Source organism: Oratosquilla oratoria, chromosome 22 (genome assembly GCF_046742065.1).
Source record: "Oratosquilla oratoria isolate Oo_2021 chromosome 22, ASM4674206v1, whole genome shotgun sequence".
Lineage (NCBI taxonomy): Eukaryota > Metazoa > Arthropoda > Malacostraca > Stomatopoda > Squillidae > Oratosquilla > Oratosquilla oratoria.
Window position 1 is genome coordinate 27,616,471 of NC_134798.1, and position 20,678 is coordinate 27,637,148.

The 20,678-nt window shown below is 38.4% G+C and overlaps 1 long non-coding RNA gene across 1 annotated transcript in view; it reads right to left on the reverse strand.

The window, feature by feature from the left end:
• Positions 1-15,969: 15,969 nt before the first annotated feature.
• Positions 15,970-20,678, reverse strand: part of LOC143037213 (uncharacterized) — a 53,537-nt gene continuing 48,828 nt past the window's right edge. Inside the window, exon 3 of the long non-coding RNA XR_012967455.1 lies at positions 15,970-16,087. This is a non-coding gene — a long non-coding RNA (uncharacterized LOC143037213). The remainder of the gene's footprint in view (positions 16,088-20,678) is intronic.

Sequence of the window (20,678 nt, forward strand, 5' to 3'; positions counted from 1 at the left end):
GCATTTGTTTATTTTACTTATTTTTATTTATATTATTATAATTTTTTGTTATTTTCCTTTAATTCATTCATCATTATTACATTTTTTCCACATCCGACCTAGTTATGGACCAAAAAGTCTACTGTCGGCATGCTCCGCCTTTGTAACCCTTTGTAATCCTTTGATTTTTAGTTGTACATGTTCTAAGGGGAGAGAGTGGGGGAATATGAGATAATTCTTTGACGGAAAGTAAGTTGAGAGTGGAGGATAGATGGAGAAATATGAAAAGAATAGAAGGTAGGGAGGTGTTTAAAGTAAATTGCTTATACAGGAAAGAAAAGTAGGAGTACAAGAATAAGCTGAGAGAAGAGTGGGAGCGAGTGAAGGATAGAGTAGAACTAGGAGTGAAGGAGGACTGGAGGTGTTTCAAGGAGGGAGTCACAAGGTGTGCAAAAATGGTGTGTGGAATAAGGAGGATGTAAGGAAATAGAAGGAAGGGTAGTGAGTGGTAGGATGATGAAACAAAGAAGGTTGTAGAAGAGAAGAAACGACCATTCACAGATTGGTTACAAAATAGGATGAGACAGTCTCATAAAAGGTACAAAGAAAGGAGAAGAGAAGTAAAGCATAAGATAAAGGAGGCTAGGAGAAGAACAGATGTCAAATGGGGTAAAAGTATGACAAAAATTTTGAAAGTAAAAAGAGGCGAGTAGAGAAGAAAAGGTAAAAGGTGCAGATGGAAAGATGATAATGGAAGAGACGATAGTGAGGGGAAGATGGATAGAGTATTTAAGGAAGTTGCTAAATGTGAAGTAGGATAGGGAGTTGCAGTGGGAAGCGCTAAAAATATGACAGTGATGAATGAGGAAAATGGAGAAGAATAAGGAAAGATAAGGTGAATTTTTTTTATTTAAATTAATAGCAGATAAGACACATGGATTAGATAGGTGTCATGAGGAGTGTCTTAAAAAGAAAGGTACCGTGATGGTGAAATGGCTGGTAATGTTCCTTAATATTTGTCTAATAGTGGGTAGAGTGCCGGAGGACTGTAGGAGTGCCTGTATAGTTACACTTTACAAGGAAAACGGGGACAAGTGTGAGTGTAGTAGTTTCAAAGGGATCAGCTTGTTAAGTTAGTTGGGAATGCTTATGGGAGAGATTTAACTAAGAGGATTAGGAGAGGGACAGAAAGAGTAATTGGTGAGGAATAGTGTAGGTTTAGGGCAGATAGGGGTTGCGTCGATCATATATATGGTAATGAAGATATGTGAGAAAGCTTTGGGTTAAGGTAAGAATATTTTTGGGGCCTTTACGGATTTGAAAAATGCTTATAACAGATGGTACTGCATATATATGGGCTAAAAGAAAAGCTGTTAAGAGCAATCAAGAGTTTTTACGCGAGAAGTAGAGCCTGTGCTAGAATTAGGATTGAGAGACTGAGTGGTTTGAGGTAAAGGTAGGACTTCGCCAGGGATGTGTTATGTCGCTTTGGTCATTCAATTTATACATGGATGAGTTGATGCGAGAGGTAAACGAAAGTTAAATTGGCCGGGGATTGGAGATGGTTAAAGAAAATTGAGAAAAGTAGGAGATAAGTTAGTTGTTTGCTGACGATACTGCACTTGTGGCAGGATCGGAGGCTTTAAGGAAGTTAGTAGTGGAGTTTAGGAAGGTGTGCAAAGGAAGGAAGTTAAAAATAAATGTGCGTAAAAGTAAGGTGATGAGATGTACAAGGCGAGAAGATGATAGGATATTGGAAGTGAATATCAAGGTAGAAAGACAGGAGTAAGTGGCTTTAGATATTTGGGTGCGAACATAAGAACATATGAATGAAGGAGACTGCAAGAGACCATAAGGCCTACACTAAGCAGCTCTGTATCCATCACCACCTGTTATCCCCATCTATAAATTTGTCTAATCGTTTCTTAAAACAGCTGATAGCTTAAGCGCTTACTACATAGTTACTAAGTTTATTTCATTTGTCGACCACCATATTAGTAAACCAATTCTTGCCTATTTCCTTTTTAAATCTAAATTTGTCCAGTTTATAACCATTACTGCGAGTCCTGCCCTGTTGTTTTAATATGATGACCTTGTTTGCATCACCCTTGTTAAAGCCTTTGATCCACTTGAACAACTCTATTAGATCACCCCGCACTCTGCGTCTTTCCAGAGAGTGTAAGTTAAGGTGCCTAAGCCTCTCTTTGTAAGACAAATTTCTGAGTCCATGTATCATTTTGGTCATTCTTCACTGTACTAATTCTAGTGAATTTATGTCCATTCTGTAGGACGGAGACCAAAACTGTACCGCATAGTCAAGGATGGGTCTAACTATCGCTAGATAGAGTTTAATAATTACCTCTGCACTTCTATTCGTTACCGTCCTAGTAATGAAACCTAATGCTCTGTTAGCTTTATTCCTGGCGCTAATGCACTGTTTCCTGGTCTTAAGATTCGGACTCACTAGAACTCCCAAGTCTCTCTCGCAATCAGTTTTCTCTAAAAACATGCTATCTAAGCTGTACCTATTTTCGGGGTTGTATAGCCCTACGTCTAACACTCTACACTTAGAGATATTGAAGTTCATTTGCCATTTCACCGACCATGTGAACAATTTGTTAAGATCATCCTGCATAATCTCTGCGTCGTCTCCTGACCTAATTAGGCGTCCTATTTTAGTGTCGTCCGCAAACTTTCTAACATCAATATTTATCCCGTCGTCTAAGTCGTTTATATACATAATGAACAACAAGGGACCCAAAACCGAGCCCTGGGGGACCCTACTAGTAACATTGCCCCACCTAGATTTTACTCCATTTATGGTGACTCGCAGTTTTCTGTTACTAATTCAAGCGAATGTAGCGAGAAAGGAAGAATTGGAAATGGAGGTTAAATATAGATTGAGAGAAGCAAATAAATGCCTTGGGGGATTAGAAGCGTAATGAAAAATAGACATTTGAGAATGGATGCTAAGAGGAGACGAATTTGCAAAGCACCCTAAATTCATTACGTAGTTTTAACATTAATGTAATTTCTTACAATAAGAACACTGTAAGACAATTGCTCATAAATAATTCCGTCAATAGTGATGAAATGTGTGTGTACGAGTACAGAGTACCTTGGAAATCATGTAATCAGCTTTACATTGGTCAGACTGCTAAAACACTCAAAGCACGAATTAATCAACACAAAAATTACTATAGAGAGGGAAACCAATCTAGCAGTACATTCAACCACATGAACAATTTAAACCACCCAGTTGACTGGAATAACGGTATAGTTGTCACATATAACAATATCATCACAGAAGAAAAACAAACAATTGAATGCATTTTGATCCAATCTAGTAAAGGAATAAATGTTAATATCCTTCAAGATTTGTATAACTTAGATAGTTATATTTGAAATTTCAGAATTCTTTAAATTGTAATGTACCAGTTGTGAGCGATTGTCCTATATTTGTTGGCTACTAAGATGGCAGTAAAAGTCACGTGTACTTCTTTCACTACCTCTTTGAATTCCTTCTTCATCATGTCTCACTCAGTCATATATCCTGTACCTTGTTCCTTCCTTTTATAATTCCTTCTATGTATTAGTACGAAAGCTTCATTTAAAAACAACATGAATATAAGTATGGGAACGTATAGATTAGATAACTTTGTAACATACAAAATTGTTGACAGTAACCGACTCAAACGTCCTGTTGTGCTGAGAGAGTGAGGTCAGTAGAATGTCTCGCCTACCGAGACTAAGGGAGAGTGTTTCCCTTAGTCTCATATCTCTGATGACGCAGTCGCTCTATGTATAGGAGAATATGCCTATCTAAGCATGTTGGTGTAGGTTGTCAGATACATCTTATATTTGGTATCTATACAATAATATATGTGTGTTAGTTGTATTGCAAATGATGGCTATCATTCATGGATGTGCCTTGAAATGATATATATATTGGAATTACAATAATGTAGCTTGGTAGGTATAAGGAAAATTTTAATGAACTGTCTGGAGACACTATGTACTTGTTGGGCGGTGGCGTGATATAGGTTGTTGTGATGTGTTGCATTTTGTGAGTCAGATGTTTATGATTAAGAAATGAGCAGGTCAGTAAGATTGGAGGTATTACCCAAAGCCAATGGCTGCCGGGTACCTTCATGTATGCTTGTGGACCACGTGTCAGGCATGTGATAATGGCTAGCAAGGATGCATGCCTTTCCGGCCTCTTTGAGGTACGTCCTCGTACCTCGGGTTAAGGTCGAGACAGTGTGGCTTAACATAAAATTGCAAAGAAAATATGATGATATATCACGTCGCTAGTGAGAGACATTGACTTGTAAAATTCATTATCGGCTTGAGTGAGTACTAGTAAATGGAGGGGGTTTACATATAATATCATATTTTGGAATGTATTCCTACTCCTTTTCCTTCTCATGGAACATGCTTACACTAACCACCTCTTTATTTTCTACTCTTTTCCTCTTTCTCTACTTATCTTCCAATTTCAACTAAAACTGCTTTATTCATGCCCCTCTTTCCTTTGTAAAATGAAACTATACAAGCATTCCTCTAGTCCTCAATCACATCCCACCCCTTTAGGAACGCATTAAACAACCTCGCTAGCCAATCCACTATAAAAGTTCCTTACTTTGTCAGACAATCCACAAAACTCCCATTCAATCAGATCACAGTCCTTTCCCTAGGACTTCCAACTCCCACAACCAATCAGTCACTAACCTCTTTCATATTTGTCACTTCTCTATCCATATTTCCCTTGATGCCTGTACTTACACTAAAACCTGTTCAGCTTTTCCTCTCTACCTGACATATCACCCTCATTCTTCATTTCTTTTCAAAGTATATTTTTATTCTTTTCAAAAGTCTTTATCAAACATTATTCTACATGTGCTGTATCCTTTGCCTTTATACATTTTACTTCTATCTTTTTCTTGCACCTTTCACATAGCTCCCTTCTTTTACCTTACTGTGAAATTCATACGCTCAATTTTTGTCTTCCACCAACATCGTTACCTTTCCATCACTCAATTCGTTACCTCCCTGTCTGTCCCTCCCGTCTTCCTTGCCCAACATATCTTTGAGACTTTTTAATTTCCTCCTTGAAACATATCCATTCTTCATATATTAATGTTTCACCTTCATTCTTCGCCAGTTTCTTTTGGTATTCTTTCTCTTTGTTCTTCTTTCACAATTTGCTTACCCACAATGCATCACTACGAGTATCTCCTTATCTTTTCACATACAAATACACACACACACACACACACACACACACACACACACACACACACACACACACACACACACACACACACACACACACACACACACACACACACACACACACACACACACACACACACACACACACACACACACACACACACACACACACACACACACACACACACACACACACACACGCGCGCGCGCGCGCACCTGTAACAATGATGACGATGGCGATGATGGTAACGATGGGGATGATGTACTATTACTGTTGTTGCTATTGTTGTTATTGTTGCCGTCGTCATTGTCGTCGTCGTCGTCGTCTTCATTGTCGTCGTCGTCGTCGTCGTCGTCGTCGTGGTCGTGGTCGTGGTCGTGGTCGTCGTCGTGGTCGTCGTCGTCGTCGTCGTCGTCGTCGTCGTCGTTGTGGTTGTTGTTGTTGTTGTTGTTGTTGTTGTTGTTGTTGTTGTTGTTGTTGTTGTTGTTGTTGTTGACGTTGTTGTTGTTGACGTGGTTGTTGACGCTGTTGATGATGTTGATGGTGATGGTGAAGCTGATATTGAAGATGATAGTGATGATGATGGTTGGGAACTTTGGTGGTGGTAGTGGCGGTGATCGTGGTGGTGGAAGTGGTTGTGGTGGAGGAGTGGTTGTGATGGTGGTGATGGTGGTGGTTGTGGTTGTGGTGGAGGAGTGGTTGTGGTGGTGGTGGTGGTGGTGGTGGTGGTGGTGGTGGTGGTGGTGGTGGTGGTGGTGGTGGTGGTGGTGGTGGTGGTGGTGGTGGTGGCAACTGTGTCCATGTTGAATTTATGGAAATTATTAAAACGTTAAAAAAGCCAATAGCACAGGTAGAACTTTAATATACGAGTAGCTCCACATTACTGTATGGAATGGTCTTATTTTCAGTATCACAAGAGGTAATGAAATTGTAATTCATCAAGACAACTAATCAAATTTCTTTTATACTCATTGTTCTCTATGCCACGTCTCTAGCGCGAAGACTTGCTATGAATGTAGCTGCCCCAGTATCAAAAGGTTAATTGATATTTTAATTATTTTCTTTATATTCTTCACGGAAGTCATCTACAGGTTTAGGTAGTGTTGTAGAAAAACCAGTACTACATCTAAGAACTTCCTAAAGTAATCTACTCATCTTCCACTCACCATCTTCACTGACATTATTATCATTTTTTTTTTATTTGCACGTTTTAATCTCTTCGCTCTACCCTACTCAACTTCAATCGTTCTTTTTTTTTCCTATTCTCCGCCAAAATACCTGTTCCACCTTTCATTCACTGTCTTGACTTCCTTCATCTAGCATTTCGCTTCCATTCTCTATACTCTATACCTCTCAAATACTTTTTCGTTCCTCCTTTGCAACTATGCCCTACAAACTTGTTTCTTTTCTGTTGATACCACCCTCATTCCTTCATCATTTACGGCCTCTTATTTGCTATCTCGTATCTTCCTCTTCCAATACCCTGTACACCGTCTTTGTATACTTCAACACTTCCACCTTAGATTATAACTACTATTCATTTACTTGCGGTTTTTTTTTTTTTTTTTTTTTGCCTTTCGCTACATTCCATACCCTTTTCAGCTTTGCTTGGTATACTTTCTCTTTCAATATGTTTACATTCAGCACCTATTTGCGTTTCTCCCTTTTCCTCTTTCTGCACTTAACCTAAAAAAAAAATTCCTCAGTGAGATAATCAGGCCCTCACATCTGAACATATCTACGTGTTGGTCTTTTTCAGTCCACTTCTTGGGCACCAGTACATTATCACACTTTACCTCTATCCCCACTTCACCATTACTTCCTACATATAACACTAAATTTTTGAAACTATCCCCTTTAAAACTTATCTCTAACTTACTACCATCCTAACCCCTTGTACATCTCATCCATTTGCTTTTACCTATATTTGTTTTTATTTTCCTTCTCTAATATACCTTCCCAAACCCCTAGACCCTCCTTTGAGCAAACTACAATCGCATTCTCATCAGCAAACATCAACTGACTCATTTCTCGCTTCCTTCCAATCTCTCGAACTATATATCCCTTCTTAGGGACATATTAATCAACCTCACAAGCCAATCCATAATAACCAGTCCTTCCTGCCATACACTCCGCATTAAACTCATTCACCCCGGTACCTTACGCGCTTTTTAATACTCTTTCTATCTCATCTTTTCCCATATCCCTGTCATTTTCCTTTCCCATCACAGTCCTGTTCCTAGCGCCTACCAGTGTCACAATCAACCCCTCTCTAACGTTCTTCATTATCAACAAATCACTGAAATGTTTGCAATCTTTCCTTTGACACATTTACTTCCATTAAGAGCTGTCCATCTGCGTCCTTTACATTTTCCCTTTTTCTCTCTCCTTAACTCAGCCCTTATCACTCTCTAAACTTTTTTTTCTTCAAATAATACTTTTATTCTCTTCAAAACTTTCTGTCAAACTCTTACCCATTTCTAAATCTCCACTCCTTTTTGCTTCTACCATCTTATGTTTCGCTTCTCATATCTTTCTATGGTACTTCTCATATTCTTCCCTATTCCTACCCTGGAACGATTCTACATACTCTCGTTTCTATCAAACCATTCATTATTTTTACTTGTTTCCATCCTTCTCATTTTACATACCGTCTCTGCACATTTTGTCATCTCTACCTTGAAACATACCCAAACTTCAATTACTCTTACTTCACTTTTTAACCCTTACCAACTCCAAATTTTCTATCAACATTTACTATTCTTTATCCTTTCCCTGCTCTTCCGAATTGATTACTCTTAGCACCTATCTACCTCTAACCACTTTCCTTCATCTCCGCATTTCATAAAACCATATAATCCGATCTACCAATAGATGATCTAACACTCTCCAACTCTCCCCTGAAAAAAAGAAAGTCCATGACTCTTTTCATACTTCCTTCGATAACACTGCATAGTCCATTTACCCCTATCAAACATTATTTCATTCTTAATAATGATAATGTTATTACTGAAAATCATAATAATAATGATAACGATAATAATGATTATAATATTAATCATAATGATAATAATAATAATAACGATGATATTGATAATAATGATAATGATAACAATGATGATAATGAAAATAGTAATAGTAAAGATATTAGTGAAAATAATGAAAATAAATATAATGCTGAAAACAATAATATAAACGTAATGAAAACGATAATATATGAAACAGTGAAAATAAATTTGATAATGACAATAGCAATAATGATAATGATAATAAAAAATGGTAATGATTATGAGATAATAATTATGCCAATAATGGTAACAATAATAACAACGATTAAAGCATGCTAATGATAACGATGGTAATAATGATAATAATCCTAATAATAATAATAAATCCAATAAGATTCCCAATTCCCTATTTCTCATTGCACTTTTTAATTCCCCAAGGCCTTTACTTGCTTCTCTCAATATACTTTCTACCTTCACCCCCACGCCTCCCTTTTTCGCCACATTTGCACCCAATTATCTAAAGCCATCCACTTTCTCCTGTCTCTTTCCCTTAATACTTACTTCCAATATCCTGCCATCCTTTCCTCTTGTACATCTCATCACCTTATTTTAACACACATTTATCTTCAACTTCCTTCACACACCTTCCCAAACTCCTTCACTAACTTCCTTAACCCCGCCTCCGATCCTGCTACAAGTGCAGATTCTTAAAATAAACAACAACTGAATTATCTCCCACTTTTCTCCACTTTCTTTAACCATCTTCACTTCCCGGCCCATTACTCCTGCATTTACCTCTCGCACCACCCCATCCATGTATAAACTGAACAGTAGTTAAGCAGTAGTCATCACTTAGGTCAGGTTATCCGGGTAGCTACTTCAATTAGTGATATGGCGAGTGGTTGTGTTACCGTGTTCAGCGCTGATGAGGTACAATCTCTACTTAATAGAATTGAAGCCTTGGAGCATGCTGTAAAGTGACTTAAAGAGGAGAATCGAGTTCTCTGCTCAAAGGCCCAAAATACGGAAGACAAAACTAGCCATGAGCCTGGATGGAAAACGACGAAAAACAAGATGCGGAATAGTGGAAAAAAGTCCTCACCAGACCCGCTCGCTTGTAAGAACTCGTTTCAAGCAACAGGCTGGCAAAACATTGTAAAGCCAATGGATGGGTATTTGTCGACAACTGGGACAGCTTTTATGGTAGGAATCATCTATATACTCTACAAGGAACGGGTCGCACTTGTCGCTCAGAGGATTTCGGCTCCTTGCTGAATCCCTTAAGCGAGAAGTAGGCATCCTACAGGGTTTTTTCGGGTAGATTACGTGGGAGTAGGGGGGAGGGAGTATATAAATATAGTTTAGGCAATAGAAACAACTTAGAGAGGGACTGTGAAAAGAATCACCAAAGCAGGTGGAGGGAAGATAAATAAAAGTTTACTATACAAATAGCAGAAGAATAATTAACAAAATTTATTTGCTGCGAGGTAAAGCATGCGTAGAGAACTTCGATATTATAGCTATTACTGAGTCCTGGATCAACATGGCTGATAAACATTTCCTTCGGGAAATCGAAATAGAAGGATATAAGTTTTTTCATAAGGATGGGGTTGGCGGGAGTCGGGAGGTGTAGCACTTTTCGTTAAAAATACAATAAACTATATTATCAACAATTCGATTAAGGAAGAGGACTGTACGGAATCCATTTGGGTAGAAATTATAGGCAAGAATAAGAAAGTTATCATTGACGTCTTGTACAGACCTCCTAACCTCAGCATTGAGCTGACTGATCCCCTGATTCATGAAATTCACAGAGCGTCCCAGTACAAAAATGTTGTGATCATGGGAGATTTTAATTATAGAAACATTGACTGGGAAACTTTAGTAGGAGATCATAAAGCGAAGAAATTCCTAGATGTGGTGCAGGATAATTTCCTAAAACAAGTGATTACCCTACGAGAGGAGTAAATACTCTGGACTTAGTTTTAACTAATAATGAGCACCTAATGAGTAACGTAAAAGTGGGAGATAGTCTAGGCTCTAGCGATCATCAAGAAATAAGATTTAATATCAATTAGGAAGAATTCAAAAATACAAATAACGTCCAAGTACCAGACTTCAGGATAGCAAACTTTGACAATATAAAAACCTATATGAAATTGAATATGAAATATCATACGGACGTTTCGGACATTGTCGAGTCTCGTTGCGTGACCGGGGGTCAGGTCGTGACTAGAGGTCTGTTTACGGAGGGTAATATGCATACCTTGGGTCAAGTCATTTGGTGAGCGAGGGTTCAACAGACAGGTCAGCGATTTGGATGAAATGTATAGCAATCTAAGTGATTTAATCATTAATGCACAAAAGTATTAATGCACAAACCAAACCTCCCTGAAGTCAATACGAAAAAATAGTAATACTCCCAAATGGATGATGAACAGATTGAAACATGAGGTCGGAATGAAAAGAGGACTTAACGTATAAATAAAAAACGGGGAAACACACCTTAGATCATGATGGAACGAAATGGCAAAGCTGGTTAAAAAGAATACACGTACAGCGAAACGTAGTTATGAATTTAAGGTTGCTAGTCAAACAAAATCCAACCCAAAGGATTTCTTTCATCTCTAAAGAACAAAAAATAAAGAAAGGATAGGACCAATTAAAAACAATGAAAATGTCATGATAGAATCGGAGGAAAAAAGGACTGAGGAGTTTAACAATTATTTTCTATCGGTGTTTACTAATGAGAGGTTAGATAAAGTAACTGACTGCGATTTGATTTTCAGAGGGGATGAAGAAAGTAGTCTATCTAATATCAGCATTAGTAAAGTAGTAGTCAAGCAGATTGAAAGATTTAAAGCTACAAAATCCCCGGGTCCAGACGAATTTTTTCCGAGAATGCTAAAGGAGTGTAAATTTGAAATCTGTGACCAGTTAACTGAAATATTTAATAAATCAGTAGACACTGGTTTTGTACCTACTGCTTGGAGGCAAGCAAACGTTGTTCCTGTTTTTAAGAAGGGAGATAGATCGTCTATATGCAACTACAGGCCAATCAGTTTGACATCGGTTAAAGGAAAAATGCTTGAATCAGTAATAGTAAATAGACTCAGAGAACACATCAAAAGACATAATTTAATTCGTGATTCACAGCATGGTTTCTCCAAGGGTAAGTCATGTGTGACTAATCTTCTATCCTTTTACACTAAAGTATATAAGGCGTCAGATAATTACGATATCATTTACCTTGACTTCAGCAAAGTGTTCGATAAGGTGCCACACCAGAGACTACTAAATAAAATCAAAGCCCATGGCATAGGAGGAAAAGTGTTAGAATGGATTAGAGCTTGGATTAGTAACAGAAAACAGCGAGTCACCATAAATGGAGTAAAATCTAGGTGGGGCAATGTTACTAGTGGGGTCCCCCAGGGCTCGGTTTTGGGTCCCTTGTTGTTCATTATGTACATAAACGACTTAGACGACGGGATAAATAGTGATGTTAGTAAGTTTGCGGACGACACTAAAATAGGACTCCTAATTAGGTCAGGAGACGACGCAGAGATTCTGCAGGATGATCTTAACAAATTGTTCACATGGTCGGTGAAATGGCAAAGGAACTTCAATATCTCTAAGTGTAGCGTGTTAAACGTAGGGCTATACAACCCCGAAAATAGATACAGCTTAGATAACACGTTTTTAGAAAAAACTGAGTGCGAGAGGGACTTGGGAGTTCTAGTGAGTCTAGACCATAAAACCAGGAAGCAGTGCATTAGCGCCAGGAATAAAGCTAACAGATCATTAGGTTTCATTGCTAGGACGGTAACAAATAGAAGTGCAGAGGTAATTATTAAAATCTAACTACCGACAGTTAGACCCATCCTTGACTATGCGGTACAGTTTTGGTCTCCGTCCTACAGAATGAACATCAATTCACTAGAATCAGTACAGAGAAGAATGACCAAAAGGATACATGGACTCAGAAATTTGCCTTGCGCAGAGAGGCTTAAGTACTTTAACTTACACTCTCTGGAAAGACGCAGAGTGCAGGGTGGTCTAATAGAGGTGTTCAAATGGATCAAATGCTTTGAGAAGGGTGATGCAAACAAGGTCATCTTATTAAAAACAACAGGACAGGACTAGCAATAATGGTTACAAACAGGACACATTTAGATTTAAAAAAGAAATAGGCAAGAATTTGTTTACTAATAGGGTGGACGACGAATGGAATAAACTTAGTAACCATGTAATAAGCGCTGAAATTATTAGTTGTTTTAAGAAACGATTACACAACTTTATGGATGGGGATGACAGGTGGTGATGGATACGGAGCTGCCTAGTGTAGGCCTTATGATCTCTTGCAATCTCCTTCATTCTTATGTTCTTATGTTCATCGCTGGCGAAGTCCCATCTTTATTTCAAACCACTCCATTTCTATTCCTGACACAGGCTCCACTACTCTTGTAAAAACTCTTGACTGCTCTTACACCTTTACTCCTATGCCATATATCTGCATTACTTCCTACAGTGCCTTCCTATCTATCCTGTCATAAGCATTTTCCAAATCTATAAAGGTTAAAAAACACCTTTACATTTTCCTAAAGCTTCCTTGCATATCTACTATATCCACAAAAATCTGAACCACGCAACTCCTACCTGTCCTAAACCCACACTGTTTTTTACCAATTACTCCCTTTGTTCATTTCCTAATCCTCTCAGCCAAAACTCTCCCATAAAACTTGCCAACTACACTCAACAAACTGATCCATCTGAAACTACTACACTCACATATGTCCCACTTTCCCTTGTAAAGCGGAACTCTTCATGCATTCCTCCAGTCCTCCGGTACTCTACCCTCTTTTAGACAAACATTAAATAACCTCATCAGCCAATCCATCATCATAGTACCTCCCTTTTCTAGACAATCCGCGTGACACTCATCCAACTCAGGTACCTTACCTGCTCTCATAATTTCAAGAACTGCTTTCACCTCATCTTTTCTTATTTCTCCTCCATTTTCTTCATTCACCACTGTCATTTTCATAGCGTTATCCACTGCAGCTACCTTTTCCTTCCTATCCTCCTTTACACTTAGCAACTCCTTAAATTACTCTACCCATGTTTCTCTAACTGTCGTCTCTTTCATTATCACTTCTTCATCTACACCTTTTACCTTTTCTTCCCTACTTGATTCGCCTCCCTTTCCTCTCTTAATTCCTTCCCAAAACATTTTTTTTTCTACTTTAAAAAAAAAAAAGATGATAATGATAATAATGATAATACTTATAATATAATTATGATAACAATGGTGGTAATTATAATAGTTACAATTATGATAATAATGTTTGTAATGATAATAATCATATTAATGATTACAATGATAATATTCATGGTAATGATGATGATGTAAATAATTATAATAATTTTAACAATGATGATTATGATAATTATGATAATAAAACTATTAATGATAATATTGCTAACAATGCAAATAATGCTGATAATTATAACAATGGTAATAATGTTAACAATGATAACAATGGTAAAAATGCTAATAATGATTATAAAGATAATAATGCTAATAATGGTAATAATACAAAATAAAGAAATCACAATATAAAGAAAATATGGCCAAAGCGACCACTGGTTCCAGAAAAGAAGAATGTCATAAATTCCACTTGACGATCCTAAGAAAATATGTATGCTTCCTTTACATATCAAGATGTAGTTGATGAAAAATTTCGTTACAAGCATGGATAAAACTGTCATTGGATTCACATATTTGAGAAATATTTTTCTCAGAGTAAGTGACGCAAGAATCAAGGAAGGTATATGTATAGAACCTTATATTAATGAACTGATGTGAAGTCGAAAGTTTAAAGTAGTGCTTACTAATGTTGAAAAAATATATGGCCATTATTAAAAAAAGTTCGCAAGGATTTTTGGGAAATCATAGATAAAAAAATAACCATGATGTTATGAAAGGCCTAATGACCTCATGCAATATGATTCTAAAATCTACTTCCTGGATTCTAACTTGATTTTTTTCCTACTAATCTTGGTCCTTTCGGTGACAAGTACAGTGAAAGCTTTCACCAGAACATTTTAAACAAGAAAACTTGGTACCAAAGAAAGTGATGCTCATGTATGCTAACTTATTACTGTTGGATTCTAAGAAGAGACGTTTCAGAATCCATATATAGACATGAAAATTAACATTATTACATTTTAAGGGTCTGTACAGTATAATCCTGATATGTCATTCAATGAAGTTCAGTTATTATACAAATGAACTATAATATCACAGGAAAACCATGTCTAATAGACAAGATCCGAAAATATATTTGAAGTTTTCGTAAAAAAAAAAATAGTTTTTGGGATAGGAAAAAAAAAACAGACTTGATTTTGTTGGTGAGTGTTATATGTGAACTTACGGATCAGAGCCACATTTGTTTTTGTTAGACCTTAATCTCTAGAACAAAATTATGATACTTTTGTACTTTACTGTCCCTCCTTTACGTTGCTCCCTTCAGTCGTACTTTTTACTACTAATATGACTCTATCTCTCCTGATCCTAATGCGGTGGGAGAGGAAATGTATGCTGGCACCTTGTTTTCGTGTGTGTCGTACAAGGCAACTAAATGAAACTGAGTGAGGGGACTAGTGATCTCTGGCTAATTTCCTACTCGAAATATATAAAACATAGAAGTGTTTGAGAAGACAACTCCAGCGGGAACCCTAATTCTGTGCCATTGAATGTGCGAGAATATAGTGAATAAAAGAATAATAAAGGGAATGTTGACAGTCTATTTGTGATAGGAAAGAGAATTTGAGAGAAATAAGGGCAAAGGTAAACTTGGGATAGGAGATATGGGTTTTTGTGAATACATACGGTCCTAGTAATAAGAAAAATAAAGAGGAGTTGAAGGCTTTTTGAAGTGAATTAAATGAGTTTCCGGAGAGCTTTGGGAGGAATGTAGATGTAGTGGTGAAGCAGAATCTCAATGGTACAGTAGCACATGAGCCGAAAGATAGGGTAGTTGGGAGATACGGTTTGTCATGTAAGAACTGTAGCAGAGAGAAGATAATGAAAATGTATTTAGAAAGGGAACTGATGATACAAAACATGGGGCTTATGAAGAGAGACAAGCTTAAGTAACCATGGGACGTTGTGATGGAGAGGAGGGTGCTGGAGAAGGTATTAATGGGAGATTTGGTGGTACCCAAGTGGGCGGGGAGTTGGGGTTGGGGGAGGGGTGATTGTGGAGTTGGGGTTGGGGGAGGGGGGATTGGAAGAGCTCTGGGCGTAAAGTAGTTGAAGGGTTCAGGAGATTGTCAGGTCACTATCCGCTAGGACAAAGATTGAAAGTTAAGGTAAAGGGGAAGAGAAGGAAAAAAAGGGAGACAGAAATGTGTTGAGGAAAAATTATGGTGAATAAGTAAATAAATAGATAAATAAACAAATAAATGAATGAATGAATGAATGAATGAATGAATGAATGAATGAATAAATAAATAAATGGATAAATAAATAAATAAATAAATAAATAAATAAATAAATAAATAAATAAATAAATAAATAAATAAATAAGCTGGAAAAGTATGGTATATACTCACTCCGTTGGGTCACGGGCCTGCTGTCCCATCGCCACCTCTACCAAGCCTTTCTATACTTGGGCGCTGCCCATTTTTTTTTTTTTTTTTTTTTTTTTTTTTTTTTTTTTTTGCCAATCAACGACTTGGGGTGCCAGTTCCTGAACATTCTTCTTGACATTGTCCGTTCATCTATATCTACCAAGCTGTCTGAACCCATCAACTCTTCCATTCATGGTTTTCTTAGGAAGTCTGCTCTCTTCCGTTTGGGCTGAGAATAAAAGAGAAACAGGAAAAGAGTAAAAATGGCTATATTTCGTGGAAGAAGTGATAGAGTGGGCAAGATTGTGCATGAGAAAGGGAAGATGAAAGGGAACAGAAATAGATGCATTGCATAGTAGGATAAAAAGATGAAGCTGGTAATCATAGAAAACAATTGCACTTACGAGAACTGAATGCCAAGGAGAAGTAGTTAAACATTACTGAGGTGCTGAAATAAGGATAGTTGAACATGAATCAAGGTGAGAGAGGAAAAGAGAAGATGTGTAAAGTGGAGTAGGTGTTTAGCGGATAGTTTTCATAAGACAAGGTATTTCGAGGGAAGTGAAATGAGGAAGGAGAGGGTGAGAGACACAAAGGAGAAAATAAAGAATGTAGACGGACATATGTATCCACTACCATATATACCAATATGTATCCACAATATAATATATAACTATATATAACTCCCATATCATTCACATATGTAGCACACGTGACTTTGGACACTCGTAGCCTCTTGGCGCCAGCCTAGTCCAAACGAACTTAATCAGCGTGACGTCATGATCGCGAGATCGCCCATGGAAAACTACCAAATTGAATGTATATTTTCGCAAAAGGAAATAAAATCAACACAAGAAAACGTATATAACATGTCTGGGGTTTGTTGATTGTGGATGTGGATAGGAATGGAAGAAGAAAAGATTAAATAGAAAAAGGAGTGTCATATGGAGTGTTAGACGAAGGGAGTAACTTTTTTCAATAAATTAGTTTGAGATTGTTCCATGACTTCCTAAAGAAGGAGAATATAAGAGTGATTGTATAAATCCACTACACAAAGGAAGAAGGGGTAGCTAAAAAAGTTATGTCTTTGAATGTTATATCTTTGAGAGATCAGTTTGTTAAGTGCAGCTAGAAAGACATTTGAGATATTGATTCGGTGAATTAAGTGAGTAACAGCACGCGGTTGGTGAAGAGCAACATAAGAGCAGTATGGCTTTAGGAAAAGAAAAAAGAAATGAACCAGCTCTTGTTTGCTAATAAAATTATGCTTGTAGGTGGGCTATAGGAGCGTTTGGGAAAGCTAATGGCGTAATATGGAGTATTAAGGGAGAAGAAAACATTAAAAGTAAATGGGGAAGCACAGTATGGCATTAGGAGAAGAAGAAAGAAATGAGCCAGTTATTATTTGACAATGAAACTATGATTGTATCTGGGCCATAGGAACGTTTAGGGGAGTTAGTGGCGTAGTATTGAATATTAAGGAAGAAGAGAAAACTAAAAGTAAATGTTGGTAAAAGAAAAGAAGTAAAGTGAACAAGGTCAAAGAATGGTAATGAATTCCAGGTATCAAAACAGAAAGTTTTAGGGGAAATGATCTTTAAATATTTGTGGTCACATTTATCAGGGAATGGAGACGTGAGGGAGGAGGTACATTATAGAGTAAGGGAAGCAAGTAAATGACTGGGATGAAGAAAAATGTCACATGAAATGAATGATATGAATAGACAGTTTCAAGGGGCGGTTGTACACAGTACTATTTGGAATGTAAGTGAAGTACTGTAGCCGTTTTAAGCACATCATCTTAACAGCTGCTTTCAGCTCGTCCTTCCCTATTTCTTTTCCATTTTTCTCACTCATCACTCTCATTTTCTTAGCGCTTCCCACTACAACTACCTTTCCCTCCCTATCCTCCTTCACATTTACCAGCTCCCTAAAATACTCTGCCCACCTTCCTCTCACTGCCTTCTCTTCCATCATCATCTCTCCATCTGCACCTTTACCTTTTCTTCTCTACTTGATTTCCCTCCTCTTCCTCTTTTAATTTCTTTCCAAAATATATTTTCATTACTTTCAAAAATTTCTGTTATACTCTTACCCAATTTCATATCTGCTCTCCTCTTTGCTTCCTTTATCTTAAGCTTAACTTCCCTTCTCTTTACTTTGTACCTCTCATACGATTCCCTCGTTTTACTTTGTAGCCAATTTATGATTGCCTGCATCTTCTCTTCTACACCCTTCTTTGCTTCCTCATCCCACCACTCATTACCCTTCCTTCTATTTCCTCCCGCCCTCCTTGTTCCACACGCCATCTTTGCACACCTTATGACTCCCTTTTTAAACCTTCCCCATTTCTCCTCCGCTCCTAGTTCTACTCTATCCTTCACTCCTTCCCACTCCTCTCTCAGCTTCTTCTTATCCTCATTATCCTTTTCTTTCTCATTTAAGCAGTTCACTATAAGTACCTCCCTACCTTCTGCCCTTTTTCTCTTTCTCCACCTATTCTACACTCTCAATTTACCCTCCGCCATAAAATGATCATATATTCCCCCACTCTCTCCCTTTAGAACATGTACATCCTTAACTCTTCCTACCATACTCCTAGTCACCACTATATAGTCCATTACCGCTATATCTGCCACCATTCCATTCACCGCTCTCTCCCATGTGTACTTATTCTTGACTTTCTTCCTAAACACTGTATTTGCTATCATCAACTCTCTTTCAAGACACATCTCCGCCATCAATTCTCCACTACAATTCTTACCAGGGACTCCATACTTCCCAATCACTCCGTCTATTGGTTTGTTTTCTACCCTAGCATTAAGGTCTTCTAATACAACTACTATACATTGATAGTTCTCCCTAATCCCTTTACGCACTTATTTATATATACCCAAAAAGCCTCCCTTTCCTCTACATTTTTCTCACTACCAAGCCCATACGCACGCACACACACACACACACACACACACACACACACACACACACACACACACGCACACACACACACACACACACACACACACACACACACACACACACACACGCACACACACACACACACACACACACACACACACACACACACACACACACACACACACACACACACACACACACACACACACACACACACACACACACACACACACACACATACACACACACACACACACACACACACACACACACACACACACACACACACACACACACACACACACACACACACACACACACACACACACACACACACACACACACACACACACACACACATATATATATATATATATATATATATGTATGCATATATATGTATGTATGTATGTACATACATACATATACCAAAGGCTTTTTCCCCCTACACTGGGGGTAGCCAAAAAGAAAAAAGCATAGAAACCACTCCCACTCATTCCATTTCCTATATATTCCACTCCCCTCCACCCTCCTCCCTCCCTCTTATCTTGGAACCTCCTGGTTGACGGGTCATCCCTGCATTCTGTCCACTGCCCTTGGTCAGAAGCAGTGTCGTAAGACACAGCAAATCCACAGCATGGCCGCTTCATAAATATCGCGACCCCCGCCCCTCTCAGTCCCCCCATGCAGAAAAGGAGAAGACGGGGAGAAATCCCTTCGGACTGCGTCAATTTTTTTTTTCTCATACATACTTCCTCACTTCCCATCCCCCACCCACTCCCCCTCATGCAACACAGCATCATCTATACACAACCCCTCTCCATTCACCCCTATCTTCTGTCCTCTCCCGTCCTTCCTCAACAGACATTCCTCTCCTTTGTAATGCCCCTTTCACCCCATCCAATATCATCCTAGGACGACCCTCATATTCACTCCTTCCACCTCTGCCTTCCACACTTCTTTTACTAATATTTCTTCACTCATTCTTTCCATGTATCCAAACCATCCTAATACCCTTTCATCAGCCCTATCTCCCAGTTCCTATCCCACCCCTGTTCTCCTCCTCACCTCCTCATTTCACACTCCATCCAGCCTAGTAACCCCTATCCTACTTCTCAGACATTTCATCTCAAACACATTCAAACTCCTTCTTTCTTCCTCTCTCATGTTCTATGTTTCTGCCCCGTACATTGCTGTTGGCACAATCACTCTTTCATATAACCTCCTCCTAGCCTCCATTCCCAGATGTCTATTTCTCATTACACTTTTCAATCCCCTAAGGCATTTACTCGCTTCTCTCAATCTAAATTCTACCTCCACCCCCACTCCTCTCTTCCCTGCCACTTTCGCACCTAAGTATCTAAAACTATCCACTTCCTCCAGTCTTTCACCCTTAATGCTCACTTCCAGCCAGTTGTCACTATCTCCCCTTGTACATCTCATCACCTTACTTGTGCTCACATTTATTTTCAGCTTCCTTCTTTCACACACCTTCTCAAACTCTGTCACTAACTTCCTCAATCCTTCCTCTGATCCTGCTACAAGCGCAGTGTCGTCAGCAAACAACTGGCTCATCTCCCACTTTTCTCCATATTCTTTAACCATCTCCACCCTCTGACCCACTACCCTTGCATTCACCTCTCGCACCACCACACCCATGTAAAGATTGAACAGCCAGGGCGACATAACACATCCCTGACGAAGTCCCACATTTACCTCAAACCATTCAACCTCTCCATTTCTAATCCTAACATAAGCTATTCTACTCTCATAAAAACTCTTGACTGCTCTTAACAGCTTTCCTCCTATCCCATATATCTGCAGTATCACCCACAGTGCCTTCCTCTCTGCCCTGTCGTAAGCCTTTTCCAAATTCATAAAAGCCCAAAGAACATCCTTAT